The sequence below is a fragment of the Delphinus delphis genome, chromosome 1, assembly GCF_949987515.2.
Source record: "Delphinus delphis chromosome 1, mDelDel1.2, whole genome shotgun sequence".
Lineage (NCBI taxonomy): Eukaryota > Metazoa > Chordata > Mammalia > Artiodactyla > Delphinidae > Delphinus > Delphinus delphis.
The window spans coordinates 73,430,613-73,449,882 of NC_082683.1; the positions used below are offsets into that span (position 1 = coordinate 73,430,613).

The window sequence follows — 19,270 nt, forward strand, 5'->3', positions numbered from 1 at the left end:
TTTAGCCATGGCCATCAGAGAAGAAAAAGAAATAAAAGGAATCCAAATCAGAAAAGAAGAAGTAAAACTGTCAGTGCTTGCAGAAGACATGATACTGTACATAGAGAATCCTAAAGATGCTACCAGAAAACTACTAGAGCTAACCAATAAATTTGGTAGAGTAGGAGTATACAAAATTAATGCACATCTACTACCCAAAGCAATCTACAGATTCAATGAAATCCCTATCAAACTACCACTGGCATTTTTCACAGAACTAGAACAAAAAATTTCACAATTTGTATGGAAACACAAAAGACCCTGAATAGCCAAAGCAACCTTGAGAACAAAAAACGGAGCTGGAGGAATCAGGCTTCCTGACTTCAGACTATACTACAAAGCTACAGTAATCAAGACAGTATGGTACTGGCACAAAAACAGAAATATAGATCAATGGAACAGGATAGAAAGCCCAGAGATAAACCCACGCACATATGGTCACCTTACCTTTGACAAAGGAGGCAGGAATGTACAGTGGAGAAAGGACAGCCTCTTCAATAAGTGGTGCTGGGAAAACTGGACAGCTACATGTAAAAGTATGAGAGTAGATCACTCCCTAACACCATACACAAAAATAAGCTCAAAATGGATTAAAGACCTAAATGTAAGGCCAGAAACTATCAAACTCTTAGAGGAAAACATAGGCAGGACACTCTATGACATAAATCACAGCAAGGTCCTTTTTGACCCACCTCCTAGAGAAATGGAAATAAAAACAAAAGTAAACAAATGGGACCTAATGAAACTTAAAAGCTTTTGTGCAGCAAAGGAAACCATAAAGAAGACCAAAAGACAACCCTCAGAATGGGAGAAAATATTTGCAAATGAAGCAACTGACAAAGGATTAATCTCTAAAATATACAAGCAGCTCATGCAGCTCAATATCGAATAAACAAACAACCCAATCCAAAAATGGGCAGAAGACCTAAATAGACATTTCTCCAAAGAAGATATACAGATTGCCAACAAACACATGAAAGAATGCTCAACATCACTAATCATTAGAGAAATGCAAATCAAAACTACAATGAGATATCATCTCACACCAGTCAGAATGGCCATCATCAAAAAATCTACAAACAATAAATGCTGGAGAGAGTGTGGAGAAAAGGGAACCCTCTTACACTGTTGGTGGGAATGTAAATTGATACAGCCACTGTGGAGAACAGTATGGAGGTTCCTTAAAAAACTACAAATAGAACTACCATATGACCCAGCAATCCCACTACTGGGCATATACCCTGAGAAAACCATAATTCAAAAAGAGTCATGTACCAAAATGTTCATTGCAGCTCTATTTACAATAGCCCAGAGATGGAAACAACCTAAGTGTCCATCATCGGATGAATGGATAAAGAAGATGTGGCACATATATACAATGGAATATTACTCAGCCATAAAAAGAAACGAAATTGAGCTATTTGTAATGAGGTGGATAGACCTAGAGTCTGTCATACAGAGTGAAGTAAGTCAGAAAGAGAGAGACAAATACCATATGCTAACACATATATATGGAATTTAAGAAAAAAAAATGTCATGAAAAACCTAGGGGTGAAACAGGAATAAAGACACAGACTTACTAGAGAATGGACTTGAGGCTATGGGGAGGGGGAAGGGTAAACGGTGACAAAGCAAGAGAGAGGCATGGACATATATACATTACCAAACGTAAGGTAGATAACCAGTGGGAAGCAGCCACATAGCACAGGGAGATCAGCTTGGTGCTTTGTGACCGCCTGGAGGGGTGGGATAGGGAGGGTGGGAGGGAGGGAGACGCAAGCGGGAAGAGATATGGGAACATATGTATATATATAACTGATTCATTTTGTTGTGAAGCTGAAACTAACATACCATTGTAAAGCAATTATACTCCAATAAAGATGTTAAAATTAAAAAAACAACAACAACAACAACAAAAAAAACAAAATTAATGCACAGAAATCTTTTGCATTCCTATACACTAATGATGAAAAATCTGAAAGAGAAATTAAGGAAACACTCCCACTACCACTGCAACAAAAAAGAATAAAATACCTAGGAATAAACCTACCTAAGGAGACAAAAGACCTGTATGCAGAAAACTATAAGACACTGATGAAAGAAATTAAAGATGATACAAACAGATGGAGAGATATACTATGTTCTTGGATTGGAAGAATCAACATTGTGAAAATGACTATACTACCCAAAGCAATCTACTGATTCAATGCAATCCCTATCAAACCACCATTGGCATTTTTCACAGAACTAGAACAAAAAATTTCACAATTTGTATTGAAACACAAAAGACCCTGAAGAGCCAAAGCAACCTTCAGGAAGAAAAACGGAGCTGGAGGAATCAGGCTCCCTGACTTCAGACTATACTACAAAGCTACAGTAATCAAGGCAGTATGGTACTGGAACAAAAACAGAAATATAGATCAATGGAACAGGATAGAAAGCTCAGACATAAACCCACGCACCTATGGTCACCTTATCTTTGATAAAGGAGGCAAGAGTATATAATGGAGAAAAGACAGCCTCATCAATAAGTGGTACTAGGAAAACTGGACAGCTACATGTAAAAAATGAAATAGAACACTCCCTAAAACCATACACAAAAATAAACTCAAAATGGATTAAAGGCCTAAATGTAAGACCAGACACTATCAAACTCTTAGAGGAAAACATAGGCAGAACACCCTTTGACATAAATCACAGCAAGAATCTTTTTGACCCACCTCCTAGAGAAATGGAAATAAAAACAAAAATAAACAAATGGGACCTAATGCAACTTCAAAGCTTTTGCACAGCAAAGGAAACCATAAAAAAGACAGACAACTCTCAGAATGGGAGAAAATATTTGCAAACGAAGCAATTGAGAAAGGATTAATCTTCAAAATATACAAGCAGCTCATGCAGCTCAATATCAAAAAAACCAGCAACCCAATCCAAAAATGGTCAGAAGACCTAAATAGACATTTCTCCAAAGAAGATATACAGATTGTCAACAAACACATGAAAGGATGCTCAACATCACTAATCATTAGAGATATGCAGATCAAAACCACAATGAGGTATCACCTCACACCAGTCAGAATGGCCATCATCAAAAAATCTACAAACAATAAATGCTGGAGAGGGTGTGGAGAAAAAGGAACCCTCTTTCACTGTTGGTAGGAATGTAAATTGGTATAGCCACTATGGAGAACAGTATGGAGGTTCCTTGAAAAACTAAAAATAGAACTACCATAAGGCCCAGCAAATCCACTACTCGGCATATACTCTGAGAAAACCATAATTGAGAAAAATTCAAGCACCACAATGTTCACTGCAGCTCTATTTACAATAGCCAGTACATGGAAGCAACCTAAGTGTCCACCAACAGTTGAATGGATAAAGATGTGGCACATATATACAATGGAATATTACTCAGCCATAAAAAGAAACGAAATTGAATTATTTGTAGTGAGGTAGATGGACCTAGAGTCTTTCATACAGAGTGAAGTAAGTCAGAACAAGAAAAACAAATACTGTATGTGAACACATATATATGGAATCTAAAAAAAAAAAAAATGGTTCTGATGAACCTAGGGGCAGGACAGGAATAAAGACATAGACCAAGAGAATGGACTTGAGTACATGGGGAGGTGGAATGGTAAGCTGGGACGAGGTGAAAGCATAGCATTGACATATGTACACTATCAAATGTAAAATAGATAGCTAGTGGGAAGCAGCTACATAGCACAGGGAGATCAGCTCGGTGCTTTGTGACTACCTAGATGGGTGGGATAGGGAGGGTGGGAGGGAGATGCAAGAGAGAGGGGATATGGGGATATACGTATGCTTATAGCTGATTCACTTTGTTATACAGCAGAAAATAAGTCAACACTGTAAAGCAATTATATTCCAATAAAGATGTTTTAAAAAAAAAAGACAATGTCAAGAGAATGAGAAGACAACCCAGAGACTGGGAGAATGTCTTGCAAAAGACACATCTGATAAAGGATGTTATCCAAAATATACAAAGAACTCTTAAAACCCAACAATAAGGAAATGAACAAACCAATAAAAAATGGGCCAAAGACCTAATGAGACTCACCAAATAAGATATACAGATGGCAAATAAACATATGAAGTCTTTGTCACGTCTACTGCAAGAATGAAGACCATTCTCAGCAATCAGGCTGTCCACATTCTCGAAAATATTGACATTACTCTGAAAGAACACACAGTTATTATGAAGGGCCCCTGAGGAATCCTGAAGAAGGATTTCAGTCACATCAAAGTAGAACTCAGTTTCCTTGGAAAGAAAAGAAGAGGCTCCAGGCTGACAAATGTTGGGGAAATAGAAAGGGACTGGTACCTCTAGCACTATCTGTAGTCACGTACAGTGCATGACCAAGAGTGTCACCCTGGGCTTCCATCACAAGATGAGGCTGTGTATGCTCACTTCCCCATCAATGCCATTATTCAGAAGAATGTGCCTCTTTTTGAAATCCAAAATTTCTTGGGTGAAAAATAGATCCACAAAGGTTGGATGAGGCCAGGAGTTGCTTGCTCCGTATCTCAAGCCCAGAAAGATGCGTTAATTCTTGAAGGAAACAGCAGTGGACTTAAATCAAATTTAGCTGCTTTTTTTCAGCAGGCCACAACAGTTAAAAACAAGGATATCAGAAAATTTCTGGGTAGTATCTACGTCTCTGAAAAAGGAACAGTTCAGCAGCCTGCTGAAAAAGTTTTAAGATGTCCAGCTACTGAAACAAGATGCTGAATGATTCCCAAGACATATTTGTGATACTTTAAAGATACAGTAAAAGCCCTGTATTGAAAAGAAAAGATATTCCACATCACATGTCATCAGGGAAATGCAAATTAAAACCACAGTGAGAGGTCTTCCCTGGTGGTGCAGTGGTTGAGAGTCGCCTGCCGATGCAGGGAACACGGGTTCGTGCCCCGGTCCGGGAGGATCCCACATACCGCGGAGCGGCTGGTACCGTGAGCCATGGCCGCTGAGCCTGAGTATCTGGAGCCTGTGCTCCGCAACGGGAGAGGCCACAACAGTGAGAGGCTCGCGTACTGCAAAAAACAAAACGAACAAAAAAAAAAAAAACACAGTGAGATTCCACTACACACCCAGTAAAATGGCCAAAATCCACAACGCTGGCAAATGCTGGGAGGATGCTGAGCAACAGGAACTCTCATACATTGTTGGTGGGAATGTAAAATGCACAGCCACTTTGGAACACACTTTGGCAGTTCCTTACAAAACTAAACATACTCTTACCACATGATCCAGCAATTGTGCTCCTTGGTATTTACCCAAAGAAACTGAAAACTTATGTCCACACAAAAACCTTCATATGGATGTTTACGGCAGCTTTTCTCATAATTGCCCAAACTTGGAAACAACCAAGATGTTGTTTCAGTAGGTGAATGGATAAATAAACTGAAGTACATCCAGACAATGGAATATTATTCAACACTGAAAAGAAATGAGCTATCAAGCCATGAAAAGACACAGAGGAAACTTAAACGTATATCACTAACTAAAAGATGCCAATCTGAGAAGGATACATACTATATGATTCCAACTATATGACATTCTGGAATAGAAAAACTATGGATATGGTATTTGCCAGGGGTTAGTGAAAAGAGAGGGATTAATAGGTGGATCACAGACGATCTTTAGGGGAGTGAAAACACTGTATGATACATGCCATTATACATTTGTCTGAACCTGTACACCGTACAACACCAATGGAAACTATGGACTTTGAGTGATTATGATGTCAGTGCAGATTTACCAATTTCAACAAATGTAGCCCTCTGGTGGGAGATGTTGATGATGCAGGGAGGCTATGCATGTGTGGGGGAAGGAAGATATATGGAAAATCTCTTTACCTCCCTCTCAATTTTGCTATGAACTCAAAACTACTCTAAAAAAATAAAGTCTTTAAAGAAACCCAGGAGCTGGCTGAGGTCTCCCTGATACACTGAGGTGGGCCTCACAGGGCGGGCCCAGCAGCCCAATGCAGCAGCGCCCGCCGGGGCCATATTTTGGGAGTGACCCTGGACTGAGTAGGAGCGGTACCAAGATGGTGTTTGAAACAAGCACCAGATCAAAGAATAGATCTGAGAAAACAGAGGATATACAAGAAGGAAGAAGAAGGAAGCCCATCAGTTGGAATAGAATCACCAAATTGGAAGAACTAACAAGATGACAAATTGGGGGGGAAAGATAAGAGTTAAATTAGAGTCAGAGTGAGGTGCCGGGGCTTCTATGGCTGGTTCCATTTGTACCTCAGAAGCACAGAGCCCCAGTCTGAGTACTCCTGTCACATATGGGTATGGGGTACTTCCTCTCCCTAGAGACAGCTACATGTGTCCCTGAGAAGGGGGAGAATACCAAACACAACGGATGACACCAGAAATACATTTATGGAATTTCAGTTCTCTGGAAACCTCTCAGACAATGTCCATTTCAGTAATATCATAAAATGACTTCTTCAACAGGCACAGTTTATAAGAGTAGAATTAGAAAGACAATTATAGAAAACTCTTGACAGTTGTGCAAACAGAAAATTGTTTCTAAGGGCTTACACAGTCAGCATTTGCTAATGTCCTGATCTTATGTCCAGTAGGCACTGGATGGTCAGGTTTCTGTGATCATGGCAGATGGAAGAGTTTCAAACTAAAGGCTGAATTTGACCATGGACTGACTTCCTCCTGGCCCTGAACCGATTTCCCATGACTGACTTAGTAATATAATTTGTGGTAATAATGTGTTAACATGTCATATAAATCTTCATATATTCAGCCCTGACTTTATTATTGTGGACCTCCTGGGGTGTGGATTCATTTCCTGTTAGGCAGCCTTTACATAGTTTTTGCTTTCCTTAGCCCATTTGTGCGAAGCTGTGCCTTTTTACTATGTTCGTACAAAGAAGTATATGGATAGGCACCTAAGCGCCATATTAATTGTTAACCCAGACCGCAGAAGTTACATAATTTTATTTATTTTATTTAATATACATTTCATTGTACAGAAAAATAAAAGTTAGAAGGAAAAAGCATTATGTGTTAAATTAGTTAGAAAGAAAACTCAGTTAAGTTTTAATTAAATTAATTTTACTTAAGTGCTAATATTTTGAAACCCAAAACTAGAACCAGACATTCTGTTAAGGCGTATGGGTTATACACAACGGGGAGAGTTGTGTCCCAGAAGTTGAATAATGACCTAGGGCTCCGCCAAATACTGAGCTGCTTTATTTACCTAACTAACAAATATCTAAAGAAAATAGGATGGAACCTGTTTTCCTGCTAACGTTGATGATTGCTAGATAAATACAGAAAGGTCTGACATACAGTCAGGTATCAATAAAGGCAAGGGCATGAGTCCTAATTGAACAGCTCTTGTGTGCTAGGATTTCACCAGGTTCTGGGGGTACTGGGGTGAGGAAGGGGTCAGGTTAGGGATATGGGAAAAGCAGTTCTCTTATGTCCAAAGTTGTCTGGGCACTTCCACGGCAGAGTTCTCTGAACTCATCACTCACTTCCCCACTTCCCTAGTTTCAATAAGCATGTTGCTTGGAAACTCACATAAAATGTGAAGTGGGAGCATTGCAAAGCAACCTGTCATAACCCACCATGCCCTGTTTTATTACCTTTATGGTATTTCAAGGTGAAAGCCTATATTCAGCCTTGTCTTTTGCTTTCTCGGGGAAATTCCAGACAGCTGCAGAGAAGCTATGAAGCTTCTCGTGCCAGTTGGTGGGACCTTGTGCTCTCACACTCTGATCTGCAGGAAGCAGGTCCAGAGGTCGGCTCTTCTCTACGACAGGGATTAGTCTAGGAGCCATTTACTAAGCTGGGCATGACCGCCAGTCCCTTTATCGCCTCCTAAATTCCACAGTACAACCTTAGATATGGAACCTTTTTTTCTTTCTTTCTTTTTTTAAGTTTTACATAAAGAAATAGCTTGGAAGCTATTTCCAGACCAATTTATCTGCTGTTATGGGAACCCTCTTTAAGGAAAAGACATAATCTGTCTAACATCCTTCATACACCCACTCCCCTTTCTCTTTTCTAATGAAAAATGTGCTGTGGTGAAACTCCCTCTGCATCAATCTTAGGCTCCAAAGGCCATCTGGCTAACATAGGACACTGTACTTTCCTGTGGCAAGAAAATGAACATTTTTTTTTAAGTGAATGAAAGTAATTCCTCACATTTTTTTGAGATATAGCAAAAAACTGGAAGAGAATCCTAGGAAAGAGCTAGCAAACATTGCCAATAGGCCAAAGTCTCTTCATATTTAACAGGAAGAGGGTGTTTGACCTTTTCTCCACACCACTGCGTATGTGAATTTCTGACCTTGCCCCTGCATTTCTTACTTGTTGTCTCTTGTACAGCAGGTGGTAAATCATCACTCCGCTGAACCCCAGCCCTGCTGGAAAGTGCCTCTGACTCTAGAAAGCACACTGTAGGTGACTGTTCAATTAAAGGCACAGGGTCTGCAGTCAAAAGATCTCCATTTGGGACCTGTGTCCATCACGTACTCATTATATAACTTCGAGTGATGTTATTTACACTAGCGAAGCCTGATTTCTCATCTGAAAAATGGGATAATAGTAGTACTTACTTCAGTTTCCTCATCTATTAAAAGGAAATAATAACATTATGTTTCTCCCTGGGTTAGTGTGAAGATGAAATAAAGAACACAAGGTGCATAGCACGGAGTGTGGTATATAGCAGGCATTCAAAAAACGGTAGTTACAAGGATAATGACAATAAGAGGATGGCATTGAGAAAATGACCTGCAGTTTAGGTTAGGACATACCAACACAGAGTGAGAAGAGCTCTCCTCTAGCCAGAATACAGTTTCTCTTGAAAAATGCCTAAAAGGCCTTGCTGTAGTTAGTCTAAATTAAGTTTATTCTGCTCTAACTACCCATCAGTTGTCTTTATACCTGTATGTCCCACAGGCAGCTCAGATTCAATGTATTTAAATTTAGGTATCTTAACTCTTTTTGACTGTCATGTCAACCATGTCCTTCTTTCTGTAGTATTTTAATGTTACCTATGCATCCTGCAAACCAGCAGCCTGAGAGTCACCCTGAGACCTTCCCCAACCCTCTGCCTCCCTAATCTTTCACCTCCTGAATATGCCCTGAATCCATCATTCTCAGACCTTCCATATCATCACTGCCTTATTCGAAGCCTCATCCCCTCTCTCCTGCACTACTGCAATAACCTCTTAGCCACTCCTCCTCTCTAATCTCTTTGCTCTCTGCTCCACCCTCCATACATCCTTACCACACACATGATCATTCTAAAAAGCAATTTGATTGGTGTCACTTCTCTGACTAAGCCCCTGCAATAACTCCCTACCAATAAAAGGATTATCTGCAAACTCCTGGCCAAGGGTACAGGTCCTCCACGCTCTAACCCTCCCTTCCCACGCCAACCTCATCCCTGCCAATCTTTCATGATTGTCGAACATTCCAACAATGAGAAACTCTTATAATCTCAAGAATATTGTAGGGTCCAGACTCCAAGATGGTCCCCAATGATCCCCACCTCCTGGTGTTCATGACCTTGTGTAGTCTTCTCCCACTTTGTACCAGAGTTGGTCTGGGTGACCAACAGAATGGCAGAATGATAATAACCTAATCACTCCTGAGATTAGGTTATAATGACAAAGGCTTCTATCTTGGACTGTCTTTCTCTTGGATTACTTGCCCTATGGAAAGCCAGCTGCCATGTCATGTGAGTAATGCTATAGAGAGGCCATGGTGAGGAAATGAAACCTCCTGCTGACAGTCACGTGAGTGAGCTTGGAGACTGCTTCTCCAGCCCCTTCAGATGACCACAGTCCCAGCCAACACTTGAGATCAACCTCATGACACACCATAAGGCAGGACCATCCAATTAAGACTCTCCCAGATTCATGACTCTCAGAAACTATGTGAGATCTCAGATACTTACTATTGTAAGCTGCTAAGTTTCAGAGTAATTTTTTATTCAGCAATAGATAATACAAAAATCACCTTCATTTAAACCTCCTTTCTCTTGTACATTCCTTTATACATGATATATACCATCCATCCATTGCCACCATGCAAGCCTCAGCTAAAAAGTCACTCACTCTATAAAGCTGTCCCGCTCCTCTTCCACACCCTGTCTGTACTGTCATTTGTGTTTACACAGCATCTGGTACTTAACTCCACTGTGACCCTTGTCACATTGTCCTCTGTGGTGGACTGAATAATGGTCCCCCCATGATGTCAACGTCCTAATCGCCAGCACCTATAAATGTTACCTTATATGGCAAGAGGGACTTTGCATATGTGATTAAGTTAAGGATCTTGAGATGGGGAGTTTTCCTGGACTATCTGGATTTCCTGGGTTACCTGGAGATCATCATAGAGACCCATATAAGAGGGACCCAAGAGGGGTCAGAGTGAGGAGAAAAGATGATGTGACCATGGAAGCAGACACTGATGGGCTTTGAAGATGGCGGAAGGGGCCACAAGCCAGGAAGACGTCAGCCACTAAAACCTAAAAAAGGCAAGAAGACAGATACTTCTCTAGAGCTTCCAGAAGGATGTGGCCTCCTGGCACCTGAGTTTAGCCAAATAAGATCCATTTTGGATTTCTGATCTCCAGAAGAGTAAGAGAACAAATGTGTATTATTTTAAGCCTCTAAATTTGTGGTCATTTGTTACAGCAGCTATAGAAAACTAACACATCCTGTATTTCTTTATTTATCCTGCCCTCCGCCCCCCTGCCCCATACACAGTAGACTGTTAACTCCTTGAAGATCCTGTCACATTTAACTGTCCCCAGGACCTAAAATAATGCCTGGCACATATCACTAAATATGTGTTGGTTAGTCAAATAAATGAACTAGTCTAAACTCTTCAGGTTACAACTTGAATATTTCACTATACAGTCGCCCCTCAGTATCTGTGGGGGATTGGTTGCAGGACCCTCACAGATACCAAAATCCTCAGATGCTCAGGTCCCTTATATAAAATGGTGCAGTATAGTTGCCCTCTGAATCCACAGGTTCCTCATCTGCAGATACAGAGGACCAACTATATAATCAAAGGTATTGACTTCCTTCAAGCAATTTTTTTTTTCCTGGTAAAATGTCACTGGTTTTCATAGATCCAGATAGAAATACAATTCCTGTCTAGAAAAAAAATCTCAAAAATCTCTTATCCTTGGAGCAAAAGAATGTCAGAGGATATCTCCTGGGTGTAATGACTGAGATAGAATATATTTCTGGAGTAGATTCTTTTCTTCTTAAGTGCGAGTCCTAAAAGAGGCATGAAATTGTGGGCAGAGTCCAATGGAGTAACACAAACGTTAAGTAAAGGGCTGAGATCTGGGTGGTGGCATCTGCATTTCTGGTCATTAGCATTTGATATACAGAGAGTGTCTCTACTCTGCCCTTAACTCTCCGTGAGACCCTGAAAAAGCCACTTATTCTCAGTTTCTTCACCTGTATAATTAAGTGGTTGATTAAAATTCATTCAGTATTTCATTTAACAAATATTTGTTGAGCACCTACTATGTTCCAAGCATAGTTCTCGATGCTAGGATCACAGCTTTAAACAAGATTCCCCACCCGCATGGATTCTACAGAAGAAAATAAATTAGGGAAGGGGCTCAGTGAATACAGGAGTGGAGGTGGATGAGGAATTTAATTTCAGCAGGGTGGTCAGAGAAAGCTTCATTGGAAAGGTGAAGTTTGAATAAAGTCCAGAGAAAGTTAAAGAACAAATCCTCCAAATAATTGGAGGGAAAGCTTTCTAGGAGTAAAAACAGCAAGTACAAAGGCCCTGAGGCAGGAGGGTGCATGGTATGTTTCTATGTTCGAAGACTAGCAAGGAAGCCAGTGTAGCTGGATTGCAGTGAGCAAGAACTGGAGTGAGCAGAAGACAAGATGAGGAAAGGTTTTAGGGAGGGACCAGATAATGTAGACTAGTGCTGTCTGATATAAATTATAAATATAATTCAAGCCAGAAATGTGAGCTACATATGTCATTTTAAGTTTTCTCTTAGCCACATGAAAAAAGTGAAAAGAAACTTGTGAAATTATTTTTAATAATATATTTTATATATCAAATATATTCAAAATATTATAATTTCAATATATAATACATGCGCCCCAATGTTCATAGCAGCATTATTGCAACAGCAAAGATATGGAAGCAAGCTATCAACAGATGAATGGATAAAGAAGATGTGTGACATATATAGAATGTGACAATGGAATATTACTCAGCCATATAAAAGAATGAAATTCTGCCATTTGCAACAACTTGTTGCCATTTGCAACAATATGGATAGACCTACAGGGTATTGTGCTTAGTGAAATAAGTCAGAAAGAGAAAGACAAATACTCTGTGTTATCACTCATATGTGGAATCTAAAAAAAGAAACAAACAAATGAATATAACAAAATAGAAACAGATTCACAGATATAGAGAACAAACTGGTGGTTACCAGTGGGGAGACGGAAGTGGGGAGGGGCAAGACAGGGGTAGGGATTAAATGGTACAAACTACTATGTATAAAATAAATAAGCTATAAGGATACATTGTACAGCAAAGGGAATATAGCCAATATTTTATAATAACTTTAAATGGAGTATAATCTATAAAAATATTGAATCATTAAGTTGTATACCTGAAACTAATATAATATTGTAAATCAACTATACTTCAATTTAAAAAAAAATAAGACTGTTGGGAAAACATTATGCATGTTTTCATGGGTTTTAATCACTTGGTCAAAGCATTGAGCTTTTCTGAGCCCATGTGTCTTTCCCTGTAACATGGAGACACCATTTCAGAAAGAGGACCCCCAATGCAGAGGCCCAAAGGCGAGACTGAGCCCGGTCTGCTCCGGGATGACCAGTGTAGTTGAAGAGGAGAAGCAAGGAGGAAAGTAGTAGGAGATGTGGTCAGAAAGTAATGGGAGGTGGGTGGTAAGGAACCATGTGGCTCTTTCTCCAACTTCAGGGAATATAGGGAATAATAAGTAAACTCACCAACCAAGCGTAGGTCGCTATGTTGTGGTTAAAAACTCAGCTCCAGACTCTTCTAGGCCAAAACGATCTATTTCTGTGGGGTTCTTTTTTTTCCTCCTTTTCATTTCCATAAATACAGGTCATCTAATACATATGGAAGGTGTAGACAATTTGAGCAACAGTGTTCTTTTGATTTGCTCCAGAAAGAGAAAGCAGTTCAGAGGCAGAACTGCTATGTAGGTGATGAAGTTTAAGCTTTTGGGCTTTTCACGTGCATAGGTCTCTTCCAAGGCTCTGTCTTTAATTTTGTATTCGTACTTTGATCTTCCTTTCCTTAAAGAAGGATTCTGCAAATTGTATAATCTTCGGGACCAACAAAACCTAGATCTCCCCCTACTTAAGAAGAACATTCCATCGTAGACCTCTCTTAGGAATAAAAATAACTGACTTTGGTAAAAGTTGGGGAGGGACTTGGACACACTTGTCTGTTAAGCATACCTGGGGAGGGCTGGTGATTTATGCTGCAGGAAAGAAGCCGACACTCACCCAGCTGCCATCCTTTGGAAAGGTAAAGTTAAACAACGAAAATTATGCAGGAAGAGTTATATGTTTGTCCTTCCCAAATCTGTTTGATTGTAAAATCAGGTGTGTTGCTTTAAAATGTATAGATTCCTGGGCCTTTCCCCAGATCTACTGATTCAGTCTCAGTGGTAGGGCCCAGGAATGTTTAAGAAAACCCCACCTGGGGGCACCAGTGTGTTAGGGTTTCTGAAGCATAAGTTTGAAATAATGATGCATAACTCTGAGAATTTCTGGAAGGAAGAGCAGCCTCAGTCCCAGAAATGGGGTGGGGGAGTTCCTGAGCTGCTCGTTGTTGAGAGAGACACTTGATCAATGATTTACAGTCTGGGTAGCTCTTTCCCTACCCTCAAAAGTGCATCCAATTAAATGAAAGCTCAGCATCGGCTCCCTAAGACCAGGCCCAGGTAAAAGAAGATGGACTCCAAGATGCTGCCTTCAGGTGGCCTCCAAGGATGTGGTCATGTTTGTCGCCCAGGAGGAGTACCGCCCTCTGCATCTGCAGGGACCTGCATCAGAGCAGTGGGAATCATTGCTTCCTGGACTTCCATCTTCCACTCCTGGCATGAGTCTGGGGGCCACAGGGAGAGGCTGAGGAGAGCAAGCCCAAGGGCGTCCATGTACAGGACAGAGCTGCAGTTTAGAAAGGCAAAGTAATGGGCTCAAGGTTACCCAACCAGTAGATGGTAGATCTGGGATGATGTAAGACTGAAAGTGTCAGGGAGAAATAGACAGACTTAGTTACATACAGCTAAAAGAGTTTGCATCATAGGGAATTAAATGTGCAGAGTCTAACCAGTTGATGAAAATACAAAAAGAGCTGAAAGCAGTCATCTCTGCTTCAGTCTCACAGTTTGTTGGGGAGGAAGGTGGTGGGGGTGGCGGATAGGGAAGCAGAAACCTACCCGGGGCTTCTCTGTAGACGTACAGAATGGAGAGGGGGGCCCACTGGCTAGATCACAGAGCGAGCCTGTGCAGGTGCTGAAAACTTGAGCATTTCCACTTCCAGTCACATGGAGAAGACATTAAAGGAGTGAGGGTGGAGAGGAGCCTTGGAGAGGGAGTTAAGAGGGGGTCAGCAAGTCAGAGCAAGTTAAGAAGGCTAATCCAGAGGCAGAACCTCACTCCCCACTAACGGAGGTGGGGCAGACCCCAAGAGAGTGGCTTTAAAAAAAACCTGTTACCTTATTCAAAGGACTCAGCAGAAAGGAGGCCCCATGACCTTGTATATTATTAGAGAGGTAACATAAAAAAGATATATGTTTCCTCTGATTCACAAGACACCAGCTTCCAGGAATTAATAAAAGAAAGTGTAAATCTCTCAGTACTAACTCGCAAATTTTGCAAACCTGGCAGGTAGCAAGGAATCAGAGACGGGTCAATACTTTTAGGACAAATGTACCAGAAAGAGCACGAGGTGAAAGGGACTGAGTCAGAGGCAGTATCAGCTTCTATTTTCAGAAAACAGCAGCCTTGGACACAAACCAAAAGGCAGGCAGTATGCAGGCACCGGCCCTGAGACCAAGCCCACAGCAATCTCTGGTCACAGCTGTGCACAGAGATAGCAAATCGCTCTGTCCCATCTGAGGAACTAAGATAAAGACTGCATGACAATATAGTTCTTCCACAAAGCAAACTTGTGCCAGTGGGCACTCTGCCTCTGGGTTAAGACTCTTTCTGCCCTCCCCATTGATCTGCAGCCTCTAGTGCTGAGTTCTCTCCCAGCCAGAGAACGCTTGCTTGCCATACTGGACATGCTCAGCATTCGGGAACTCTCCTATCTTAGCAGCTAGGTAGAGGCAGAGGCAGAACCCAAGCAAGAGCCTTCACACTCTGCTTCAAATTTGGCTTTGTTTGTCTTTCTTGTAAACCTGGATCTGTGGAAACCCAGGCCAACCATCTATCTACATTCATCTAACCGGGAAGGTGTCAGCACCAATGCCAGGTACTGGGGAGAAAGAGTCAAAGACATTGTGGGACCAGATGTGAGTGTGGTACTGCCACTACAATGGTCTGACCATGAACTCACTCTCTAAGCCTCAGTGTCCTCAACCTTAAAATGCAGCTGAAGATAGAGCTGGATGGGGAATTAGAAATAATATGTAAATTGCCTACAACTGCTCCGTAAGTGGCATTTATTACTATTATTACAGACTGTTAAAGGAGGAGACATCTGAGTACACTGAAGTTGACAATGTAGTGCTATTTTGCACCACGATATATTTATATGATATTTCAGAGAGCAGAGGGGAGGTTTCTAAATCAATATTGGGCAAAGCTGTAAAGTGAAGTTTCAGAATTTTGATGGATGGGTAGGAGTTAGCTAGGTAAAGAGGTAGGCAGAGTGTTTCTGGGCAGGGAAAGCAGCATGTACTAAGACACGGAGGCGTGAAATGCCATTATGCACAGTTTTGGAAGAAGGTCCATGGAAGTAAAGAAAGGATTAAGGGGGTGGCTGTGACCCAAAGAGGACGGTCAGGGGCCAAAGCACCAAGGGCCGTGTGCTAAGCTAAGAGGGTTGAACTAAGAAGCTAAGAGAGTCTTGATGCTGGGGAGAGACATGGAAGAGTTTTTAGTACAGAAGTATGATCGTATTTGTGGAAGGGGTAAATTGGACAGAAGTCGAACTAGTGGCAAATGCTTAAGTGCCAGCTGACAATGTAAAATCCAGGGCTCATTTAGAGACACCTATTTCAGAGCTACAATGTCATAAGAACTGGCATTTTAATTTAGTGCCTCAGTGTAAATCTTATCGACAATAAATTTGGGGAACAATTGAGATGCAGTATCGAGTGATGGATAAGAGTATAGGCTCTGGACGCAAACTGTGTTTGAAACAAGTCTCTGCCACTTCCTAGCTGTGAGATCTTGAGCAAGGTATTTGTGGATCTCGTTTTGCCCATCTGTAAAACAGGAATAATAATAGTGCCTGCCTCAAACAGCAGCTGTGAGGATTGTACGTGGTTAGAACAGTGCTGGACAGAGCAAGCACTCTGTGTTGCACTTAGTTGCACTTAGTGTTGACCAGTAGTTAGGGGTGGAGGTGGTGCGAGGCAGGCTCTTTGGCCTCCAAGTCACTCTCCATGAGACAGTCACCTTCATTGACTTCTTGGCTCTGACCCTATGGACACAGATTAGCTGTCGGTTAAGCCACATGCGTGACAGTAACTCCCAGTTACTCATTTTATGTAAAAATAGCATTTTTAATACTCACTCGAGCACCAAGTAAATTGTAATGCTTCACACAGCTCAGTTAATTATTTCAAGCACCACAGGACAAATCTACATTGTCATACTTAGGGTTTGTTTTTTTTTTCTTTCTACTCCCGTCTATTTCTTAATATATGAACTATTCAGTGCTTACAAAATAATATATGTAATATGTATGTTACAAAGCATCATGACAAACCCAGTGAAATCACTATTCTGGAGCACTGCACTGAGAATCCCTATGTGCCTGCTATGGTCCTCCAAATTCGTATGTCCTAACCCCCAAAGTAATGCTATTTCGGAGGTAGGACCTTTGGGAGATGATTAGGTCATGAGGGTGGAACCCTCTTGAAATGGATTAGGGTACTTATAAGGAGGTTTCAGAGAGGGCCTGTCCCTCTGCCATGTGAGGACATAATGAAAAGAACCAGGAATGAGCCCTTACCAACACCAACTCTGCCAGCATATTGATCCTGGACTTCCAGTCTCCAGAACTGTGAGAAATAAATGTACATTGTTTATAAGCTACCCAATTTATGGTATTTTGTTATAGCAGCCTGAACGACTAAGCTAGTCTTGTATTAGTTTCCTATTGCTGTTGTAACAAATTACCTCAAATTTAGATGTTCAGTGGCTTAGAACAACAGAAATTTATTACCTTAATGATCTGGATGTCAGAAATCTGAAATGGGTCTCACTGGGATAAAATCGAGGTGTCGGCAGAGCTGCATTCCTTTCTGGAAGCTCTAGACTTTTCTAGCCTCTAGAGACTGCCCACATTCCTTGGCTTGTTGCCCCTTCAATCTTCAAAGCCAAGAGTGGCTGGTCAAGTCTTTCTTAGGTGTCATCTCTCTAGTTTTGACTCTCCTGCCTCCATCTTCCACTGTTAAGGTTCCTTGTGATAATTGGGCCCACCTGGATAATCTCCTTATTTTAAGATTAACTGATTTGGCAACCTTAATTGTATCTGCAAACTTAATTCTCCTTTGCCATGTAACCTAACATATTCACAGGTTCTTGGGATTAGGATGTGGACAGACATCCTGGGGTAGAGGGTATTATTCTGTCTACCACAGTATAAACCTAGGTGTGGAATTGCTGAGTAACAGAGTATATGGATCTTCAACTTTACATGATAATGTCAAATTATCTTCCAAAATAATCACACTAATTTACACTCCAGAAAAATAAGAGTTCTGATTGTCCCACACCTCACAACACATCTCCTCAAACTATTAATATTTTGCCAATCTGTTGGGTGTAAAACTGCTTCTCAGGGTTTGAATTTCTATTTTCCTAATATTGAGATTGAATTTTTTTTTGGCCATATGGGTTTCCTCTTCTGTGAAATGCCTGTTTATCCATTTGGTTGTGAGCTTTTTTTTCTTGAAATTTGTAGAGTCTTTCTTCTTCTGGATATTAGTATTTTGTCAGTTAAATGTGCTACAAGTATTTGTGGTATGTTCTGATGTACCAAAGTTTCTAATTTTATTGTGCTCAAATTTCTTCAATATTTTTCTTTATAAATTACATTTTTGTGTCTTTTTTAAGAAAATTCTTTCTTATCCTGTTGGCATAAAGTCTCCTATATTTTCGGTCAAAAATTTTAAGGTTTTTCCTTTCATCTTGATGTCTTTCATCTGCCTGAAGTAGATGTTTTTTGATATGATGTAAGGCAAAGATCCAAGTGTATCATATTTTCCACCCACGTGGGTAACCAATTGTCGCAATGCCAATTACACTTATCTGCAATGCCATTTCCATATTAAACACACTCATTTATTTTTACATTTATCCATGCATTTAAACGATGATATATTTTATCACTCAAGTTAAGTGCTTCAGAGTAAGAGAAGTCCTCTATATATTTTAACTTAATATTTTTATTATTTCTAATTGCTTATGCCTTAGGATATAACAAACTTACATTACCACTGGATCCTTCCCTGCCCCTAGATGTCTGGTTCTGGGTTCAGTTATCACTATGGGCCCAGCTCTCACTATACAACATCCATTATTGTAGGTAAACCAATATCATCCTATGTCTGCTGTTCAGGTCTTTCTCCTGTTGCTGAGTCTGTCTCCAGTTAGCCCTAGATTCAGGGATCTATGACTATTTCTCTCAGAGACCTACCTCCTCCTTTTCATATCTCTAGACAACTGCTGTGTTTTGGAGAAAGTCCAAAAGTTTGATCTTTGGTTAAGGAGATGAGATTGTACAAACTTTTGTTGCTTAATACCATCTGCCTGGGAATAAACATCTCTGGATGGGAAGAAATAAAGAGAGGAAGGAAGGAAGACAATTTTTGGAAAATCTGTATATATGTCCTTCCCACTATAGAGAATGTCAGGGCAGGTATCCTGTATTCCAATGATGAGTTTCCATGATTGTGGGTAGTTTCAACAGACAGCAGAACTGC

At 40.6% G+C, this 19,270-nt stretch overlaps 1 pseudogene; it reads left to right on the forward strand.

The window, feature by feature from the left end:
- The first annotated feature begins 4,180 nt into the window (after nt 1-4,180).
- Nucleotides 4,181-4,792, forward strand: LOC132420925 (large ribosomal subunit protein uL6 pseudogene; annotated as a pseudogene).
- Nucleotides 4,793-19,270: the final 14,478 nt, after the last annotated feature.